General features: G+C 41.6%; 1 non-coding gene across 1 annotated transcript; it reads right to left on the reverse strand.

Moving 5' to 3' along the window:
- Positions 1-553: 553 nt before the first annotated feature.
- Positions 554-660, reverse strand: LOC130462209 (small nucleolar RNA R71). The gene has a single exon (XR_008922328.1). It is a non-coding gene; the product is annotated as a small nucleolar RNA R71 (small nucleolar RNA).
- Positions 661-9181: the final 8521 nt, after the last annotated feature.

Consider the following 9181-nt stretch of genomic DNA (forward strand, 5'->3'; position numbering starts at 1 on the left):
GACTGTCCATACTAGCGATCTGACTTCGTTCGATCCTGAACCTGAACGGACCTTTCGTAGACGGTGTAGATTCGTTGAACAATTGAGAGACTATTCTGACTCTGAATCCGACTATCTGATTAGCAATCGATTCCATACAGATTCAGAGATGGGTGACCAAGCACCACCACCGCCACCCCCACTTGTGCCAAGGCTTACAGACTACTCTAAACCAAGTCTGTCTATGCTTCCCAAGGCAATCATGCCTTCCGTTGCGGTCGAGAATTTCAAGATCGAACCCCAGCTGATAAACATGATCGAGAGACTCCAATTCGGTGGGGAAAAGGGTGAAGATCCTAATCTCCATATTCAGTCTTTCATTCAGTATTGTGCCACCATTAAGAAGAAGAATTTAACACCAGAGCAGACTATGGAGATACTATTTCCATTTTCATTGAGTGGGAAGGCAAAGCTATGGATTAATAGTCTCAACCGCGCAGCTATGAAAATCACCGATTGGAATTCTTTGGCCCTTGCGTTCTACGTTAAATATTTCCCACCTGAGAAGACAACTCGTCTAAGGGGACAGATATTAGGTATCTCTCAACAAGCAGATGAGAGTTTGTTCGAGGTTTGGGAAAGATTCAAGGACTTGCAAAGAGAGTGCCCACACCATGGTCTGGAGGACTGGCTCCTGGTTCAGCAGTTCTATAATGGTCTGGGTAATGAGTCTAGGTGTCTTTTGGATTCAGCTGCCAGTGGGAGATTTATGCAACTGGAGGTGCCCAGAGCTTTAGAGGTGATTGAGGAGATAGCCATCCATAGTGCCCAATATGGGAATCATAGAGGTTTTGCCGATCGTGGTGTTAAGCATGAGATGAACTCTATTGAACAGCTTACTGCACAGCTAACTGCCCTACATCACAAGCTGGATAATATGCAAAACACATCTTCCCAAGTCATCCAAAAGCTAGTGTCGCCGCAATGAGTGCTCAGTTGGCCAATGTCTGTAATAGTTGTGGGATGTAAGGTCATTATGCATCGGAATGTAGGAGCTCTATTGAACAATGCAATGCATTCCAGGCCTACAAGCAGAACAATCCGTCCAACATACAATGAGGGGTATAAAAACAACCCCCTATTATCATATAGGAGTACTAATGTTAAGAACCCCCACCAGATTCAACACCCTCCACCACCACAACAACCTTACCAACCACCACCACAGCAGCCCTACCAACCGCAAAGTAACTACAACCCGCAGCCTAGTGGACCACCTAGCTTTCCTCCACAGCCTCAACCCACACAGCCTGATCCCATGCTTGTTGAGATGCGGAATATGATGTTAGAATTGCAAAAGTCTCTGAGAGAAAAGGATGCCAAAATCGATGCCCTCACTTCTCATAACAAGATCATGGATAAACAGTTGGCACAAATGGCTACTACTCTTGCAGAGAGACCCAAATGTCAACTCCCTTCACAGCCTGTGACCAGAGAGTCTGTAAATGCTGTCACTTTGCGGAGTGGATATGAGTATGATGGGCCGCCTATGACTATAGAGGAAGAGGTTGAAGTATCTGTCAGTGGTGTTGTGCCAAGAGAAAGTGAGAAGGTGGTCAAGGAGAAGGAAGCTGACACAAGGGTTGAGAAGAAAGTTGAGATACAAGTTCCACCTATCAAACTTCCCTTCCCTCATCGTCAGCTAAAGAACAACCTAGACAAGCAGTTTGGTAAGTTCTTAGAAGTGGTAAAGAATCTGCAGGTAACGGTCCCTTTCACTGAATTAATTACTCAAGTACCTGCATATGCTAAATACATGAAAGACATCTTGACTAGGAAGAGAGCATTTAGTGAGGTGGAGACTGTTGCATTTACTGAAGAATGCAGTGCCTTACTACAAAATAAGTCTCCACCCAAGTTGAAGGACCCCGGGAGTTTCTCTATCCCGTGTAATATTGGCAACCTTTTTATTGACAAAGCCTTATGTGATTTAGGTGCCAGTGTTAGTGTCATGCCCCTGTCTGTATGTACTAAGTTGAACATGGGTGATTTAAAAGTTACCAACATAACTCTGCAAATGGCTAATAGATCTGTAAAATACCCCCTAGGTGTTTTAGAAGATGTGCCTGTTAGAGTGGGTAAATTTTTTATTCCTGTTGATTTTGTTGTGTTGGATATGGAAGAGGACAGGCAGATTCCTATTATTTCAGGTCGACCTTTCCTACACACTGCGGGGGTAATCATAGATGTCAAAAATGGCAAGCTGACCTTGAATGTGGGGGATGACAAGGTTACTTTCAATTTAACCCATGTTGCTAAGAGCCCTATGGTAGAGGAGTCATGTTTTGGAGTCAATGTTTCTAATGATTATTTTAACACTAAATTGACTCATACTAACTCTAATAACTCCTCGGAAAAAGCGCATGTTTCAAATTGTTTTGCAGGTGGAGGCGATCGGAGTATGAACTCTTTGGCATGGGTTCGAAAGGAAGCACGATTTGATGATGCTGAGACCCGAATGTCCGAAATCTCGGTGAACGGTGGGCACCGCATTCATGATAGGGGTCGTGATCTGTCACTTCCAGCACCACATAGCTCATCCAAGGCATTTGAATTGACACCAGATGGCACCATCTTTGGTGCCCCCATTCGATGAGTTGTCGTGGCTCTCATCCCCTTCCTTTCGTTGTCTGCACATAAACTGAGATTGTGTAATGGGGACATTGCATCAATCTAATAGGGGATGAGTATTTCACTATCCGTTTATTGCTTTTCGTAGTGTATTTTTCGCTTTCGTTTGTGTGTTTTAGTATAATTTTTGAGCAAGTGTGTGTTTCATTGTAGTTTTTGGTGTTAGAGAGGTGAGAAGAGGGTATTTTACGGTTTGGACGTTTAATGCTGTGCAGGTCTAAGGCTCCAAGTTCGAAAAAGTTGAATTCAAGCCGAAACGGAGAAGTCTGCGTTTCGCCCGATCCGGATCGGGTGAGGAGCACCCGATCAGGCGCGTGTTGATTCAAGGAAATGTTGGAAAATCGCCCGAACGGGCGACGGTTGCCCGATCGACTCAAAGGGCGAGTCAAATTCCCGATCGGGCGAAATTCCGCCCGATCGGGCGGTTGGTGATGACGTCAGTTCGAGGGTTTGAGATGATTCTGGGTTGGAAATAGTCGAAGAAAATGGGCATTGCATTTCGCCCGATCCAGATCGGGCGCGCACAGATTCAACGAAAAGGTTCGAAATTCGCCCGATCGGGCGATTTGCGAATCAGCGACAAATAAGCCACGGGTTGCTCACTTTCCTCATGATACCCCTTGAGCCAATGAGGACATTGTCTGATTTAGCTTGGGGGGGTGTTTCACTCACTTGTACATATTAGGTATGTTTTTCCTTTTATTTTTGCATTTACTTATTTTTGTGTGTTTATTTTGGTGTGTTTAATGTTTTCTAGAGTAGTTTATTGCTTTGAAAAAAAAAATTACAAAAATACGTTCCGATAAATACAAAATCATGCTTCCCTGTGCCCCTTGATTGGAAATTGTTTTGATTCTTGGTATTTGATGATGGGCAATGTGGATGTGTTAGCCATGATTTGATATTCGACTACTTTGATGCCTTAACATGAGTCAACTCTGACTAACTATTTGTGGACTTGGTGCTTGACTAGTTGACTTGGTTAGGATGTGTGATAGCTTCCTGGTGTGTCATTGATTTTGAGTATTGATTTACAACTATTAGTAGTGTTTTATGACTCATATACATGCACATTGTGGAGGACGAAGGCATTTTTCTGTTTAGGTAGCCTTCAGATGAATCTAGATACATTTGTTCCCTTCTTTTCTACCCATGTTGTTGCTTGTGCCCCTTTATTCGGTGACTAGCCACATTACAAGCCTGTAAAACCCCATTGGTTAGTAGTCCCAAGCCTAGCTTGGGGGAGCTAATAGTAGTGAGGTGAGGGAGTTGTAATGTGCTACATTTTGAGCACAAAGTGGGTATTGAAAAAGGAGTTCGTCTTATCATGTTTGTTGTTGAAAATGAGTTGAAAATGAAAGGAGATGAAATAACAAAACAAATGTGAAGGTTTCTAAAAAGAAAGAAAAAAAGAGAGATTGAAAAGGAAAAGAAAGAGAAAAATTTATTACTCTCATAAAAAAGTTCAAAGTATTGTTTCAATCAAGTTTTGCAAATTTATATCCTTATGAGTGATTGGTTACAATTGTGGAAAAAAGGCAAGAAAGTATGGTGTTGGCTTTTTGTTGTTTTGTCATGTGTTGAGTGGGAGAGTTATGGTCATTATATCGGTTGATCATGGTTGTTTTTAGGATTTATGCTCCCCAAAGCCAAGGCTTTAAAGCTCACATTATACCCAAACTTACCGCACCCTTACCTAAGCCTAACATTACAAGCTTTGAAGACCTTCCGACCTTTGGGCATAGGGTCGTACTTATGTGAAAATAGTTGTTTATCAATGCAAGTTATGACATGACACATTTCGAGTCGACTACTAGGTTGAGTGTATGATTTTCTAGACACACGAGTGTTGTGAGTTTGGGAGGGCATTGTTCACTTATATGTTGGGAGGAGAGCGAACGGGTACATCTTTTATCCGCCACATAAATGAGTGACGAGTGTGTGAGCACTAGTCTTGAATTCCATTGTGCACTTGTGGTTTGCTTTGCATGACGATTGTTAGGGAGGATTTGTGGTTGGGTGGATTTGATTGGTTGACATTGATGCATGCTCGTTGGATTTTGCCTTGAATTATGTTTTTCATTTTGAAATATGTTGGGGGTGAAATTGGTCTTGTATTCATCGATGATTTCCTTGCATAGGGACCAGCAAGGATCTAGCTTGGGGGAGTTTGATATGTGTGTTTTATATAGAGTTTTTACCCCCGTCCCTTAGTACTTTTTGATCTCAAATGAGCTCTTCGGAGCGATTTTTAGTACTAATGTGCTCCTTGTAGTGTGTTTGTAGTTTCAGGTTCATCATTGTAGGAATTAGCATATTTTTGTGCATTTCCTACTCATTTGAATCAATACAAGAGATTATGTACTTTTGAGAGCACAAACATTAAGTTTGAAGAGTTTTGAAGCAAAGCGAATAACGAAGGAAGTACAAAAATGACTATAGTCCACTATTTTAAGCATAAATCAAATTCTACAACTCCAAATGATGTAATTCCAATTGGGTTGGATTCTACACTTCAATAGCTTTCCAACAAGTAGTCACTCGCCTAATTCCGACGAATAACGAAGGAGATATGACGTTTTGAAGATAGAGGATCGTGCAGTTTCAGCACGCGCCCGATCGGGCGGGATTCGCCCGATCCGGATCGGGCGGTCATTCTGGGCGCTGTTCTGGGCATTTTGCAACCGCCCGATCGGGCGGAATTTTGCCTGATCGGGCCGGCTATCGAGCACTTCGCCCGATCGGGCGAAGCGTCGCCCGACCTCCAGCAGTTTTCGTGCATTTACTTTTCCGTTTTTTAGGCTCTATTTTGGGCAAACTATAAATACTAGCCCCTTATATTTTTAGTGACATCTTTTATTCTAGTTTCCAATACTTAGTTTTATTTTTAGTTCTCTTTATTTCTCCAAACACTTGGTTTTTTTAATTTTAATCAAAGATTCAAGCTTTATTATTTCATTGTTCTTCAATTCGGTATTGCTTCTTACTTTAATTCATTTTATTGCTTTAATCATGTTTTCCATTATGTTAATTGCGTTGTTATTTATTATCATGAGTGAGTAGTTTAATTTCTAGGGTTTAGGGGATCCATGAATGCATGATTGGGATTATATGTGGACTTGATTATTGATTGATTGATTATAATTTCTATAGCTTATTATTATTGCTCATCAATTCTGTTCGGCCGGGCTATTTTGATTTGAGTTTGATTAACCTTAGATTATGCGCCGAGGGGTATAAATCTGATGTTTTTGGTATGTGGCTATTAGATAGGAATTATTTCTAGTACGTAGCGAGAGCCCGCTAGTTGTTCTATCCTAAGGAATTCATAAGATTCGAGAGATGCATGTTTTCCTAGTTATGATTGTTAATTGATTGTTATTGTCCGTTGTCCAATCCCGGTCTGTATTTATGGTGAACCGCTGCCCTAGATTCCTTTAATATTGTTACTTTCTGATTTGATTACTTGTTTTAGTTTAATATACAAACCAATCCAACTCTTGTTATCAGTAGTCTAGATTAGTAATTTAATAGTAGAAAGAACGCCTGTTTCCCTGTGGATACGATCCCTGCTTCCCTTGCTATGTTTTTAGTTGGTGAACGTTAGGTTTATCTTTGATAGGAGTGCGATTTAGCCTGTCAACTATCCAGGATTTTGACAGGTCTTTCCTCGAAAGTTAAACTTTGGTCTAATTCTATGGTCTCCGGTTGCAACACATGTGACTTATCCGGAACATATTTCCTTAACTGAGATATGTGGAACACATTATGCACTCTATGCAAGTCCATAGGCAATGCTAGTCTATAGACTACCTTTCCAATTCGTTCCAATATTTCATATGGGCCTATGTACTTAAGGCTTAATTTCCATTTCTTTCCAAATCTCATGACACCTTTCATTGGTGACACTTTGAGCAACACCTTATCACCTATGTTGAACTCTTCATCCCTACGTTTCAAGTCCGCATAACTCTTTTAGCGATCCTGCGCCGCTTGAATTTTCGATTGGATGGTTCGGATTTGGTTCATGGTGTCCTCTATCATTTGAGGTCCCAACACTACGGTTTCACTAATGTCATTCCAACAAAGGGGACTTCTACACTTCCGTCCATACAGGGCCTCAAATGGTGTCATCCCTATACTAGCATGATAGCTATTGTTATATGAAAACTCAATCAAATCCAGGCTATCTTCCCAACTTCCTTGGAAATCGATGACGCATGCTCGCAGCATGTCCTCAAGGGTTTGGATGGTTCTCTCAGTTTGTCTATCTGTGGCTGGGTGGAAGGCTGTACTCATTTTCAATGTCGTACCAAAGCTCTTCTGCACACTTTTCCAGAAATTCAAAAGAAACCTGGAATCCCTATCTGATAGGATATCCTTAGGAACTCCATGTAACCTCACAACATTCTTAATGTAAGCTTTAGAAAGTTGTTCCATTTTCCAGGTTTCCTTCATTGGTATAAACACTGCTGACTTGGTCAACCTATCTACCACGACCCAAATTGTATCATTTTCGGTTTTCGATTTAGGCAAACAAGTGACGAAGTCCATAGCAATACAGTCCCACTTCCAGCTTGGAATCTCTAAAGGTTGGACCTTTCCTTGAGGTCTCATGTGCTCTATCTTAACCTTCTGACAAGTCAGGCATCTAGTCACAAATTCAGCCACTTCATTTTTCATCCTTGGCCACCAATAGATCTTTTTCAAATCTTTATACAACTTGTCACCGCCTGGGTGCACAGAATATGGCGTATTGTGCCCTTCCTTCATCAATTTCTCCTTCAATTCTCCACACTTTTGAGGCACACACCACCTGCCTTTGTACCTCAAACTTCCATCATCATGGATTCTGAAATCTAATTCCTTACCTTGCGAAATCTTTTCCTTGATTCGCTCCAAATTCACATCACCAGCCTGATTCTCCCTAATCTCATCAAATATTGACGGCTGGATGGTTAAGGCATTCATCATTCCCTCAAGACTTTCACCATTCACTATTTCAATATTCAAACATTGCATGTCTTTACACAGCTCGTTAGCAACTACTAACGCATTAACACTATGACTTGATTTCCTACTCAAGGCATCCGCAACTACATTGGCTTTTCCTTCATGGTACTGAATATCCAAATCATAGTCCTTGATTAACTCCAACCACCTTCGTTGGCGCATATCCAGAGCCTTCTGTGTGAAAATGTACTTTAAACTCTTATGATCCGTGAATATTCTACACTTCACACCATACAGATAGTGTCTCCATATCTTCAATGCAAACACTATGGCGGCTAGCTCTAGATCATGGGTAGGGTAATTTGATTCATATGGCTTCAACTGTCTCGACGCATATACAATAACCTTCCCGTTCTGCATCAACACACACTCTAAACCATTTTTGGAAGCATCACTATACACATCATAGGTACCACTCTCATCTGGAAAGGTTAGCACCGGGGTGGTTGTCAATCGCGTCTTCAAGGCTTGGAACGCCTCCTCACACTAATCATTCCATTCAAACTTTGCTTCCTTCTTCATCAAGGTTGTCATTGGCTTGGATATCCAAGAAAAGTCTTGCACAAAGCATCTATAGTAGCCAGCTAATCCCAGAAAACTTCGAATGTCAGTCACACTCTTGGGTGTAGGCCATTCACTAACAGCTTTGATCTTAGCAGGGTATACTGCCACTCCTTCTTTAGACACAAAATGTCCAAAAAATGCAACGCTTTCCAACCAAAACTCACACTTTGAGAACTTGGCATACAACTGGTTATCTCTCAAGGTACTCAACACAGATCTCAAGTGTTCAGCGTGATCCTCTTCACTCTTCGAATACACTAGGATGTCATCTATGAAAACCACTACAAACTTGTCCAAATAGGCATGGAACACACGGTTCATTAAGTCCATAAATATTGCAGGTGCATTGGTTAACCCAAAAGGCATAACAGTGAACTCATAATGTCCGTATCTAGTCCTGAATGCGGTCTTTGGTATATCGTGATCAACGATTCTCAATTGATGATAACCCGAGCGCAAATCGATCTTTGAAAAGATTCCTGCTCCTTTCAGTTGGTCAAATAGGTCCTCTATCCTAGGTAAATGATACTTATTCTTGATCGTGACCTTATTGAGCTCCCTGTAGTCTATACAGAGCCTCATACTTCCATCCTTTTTCTTCACAAACAAGACCCTGGTGCTCCCCAAGGTGATGCACTTGGCCTAATGTAACCTTTCTCCAATAGATCCTCCAACTGGCCTTTCAACTCATTCATTTCTGCTGGAGCCATTCGATATGGTGCTTTCGAGATAGGCGCGGTTCCATGCACTAAGTCTATGGTAAAGTCAATAGGTCGATTGGGAGGCATCCCCGGGATCTCTTCCGGAAACACATCGAGGAATTCATTAACTACTGTAATGTCTTCAGGTTTATCTTTGATTACATGTTCTAGGTTTCTCACATTGCATAAGAAGACTGGGTTCCCTTTACTGACTAGCTTCACGAGCTCCATTG

Source organism: Spinacia oleracea, chromosome 5 (assembly GCF_020520425.1).
Source record: "Spinacia oleracea cultivar Varoflay chromosome 5, BTI_SOV_V1, whole genome shotgun sequence".
Taxonomy (NCBI): Eukaryota; Viridiplantae; Streptophyta; class Magnoliopsida; order Caryophyllales; family Amaranthaceae; genus Spinacia; species Spinacia oleracea.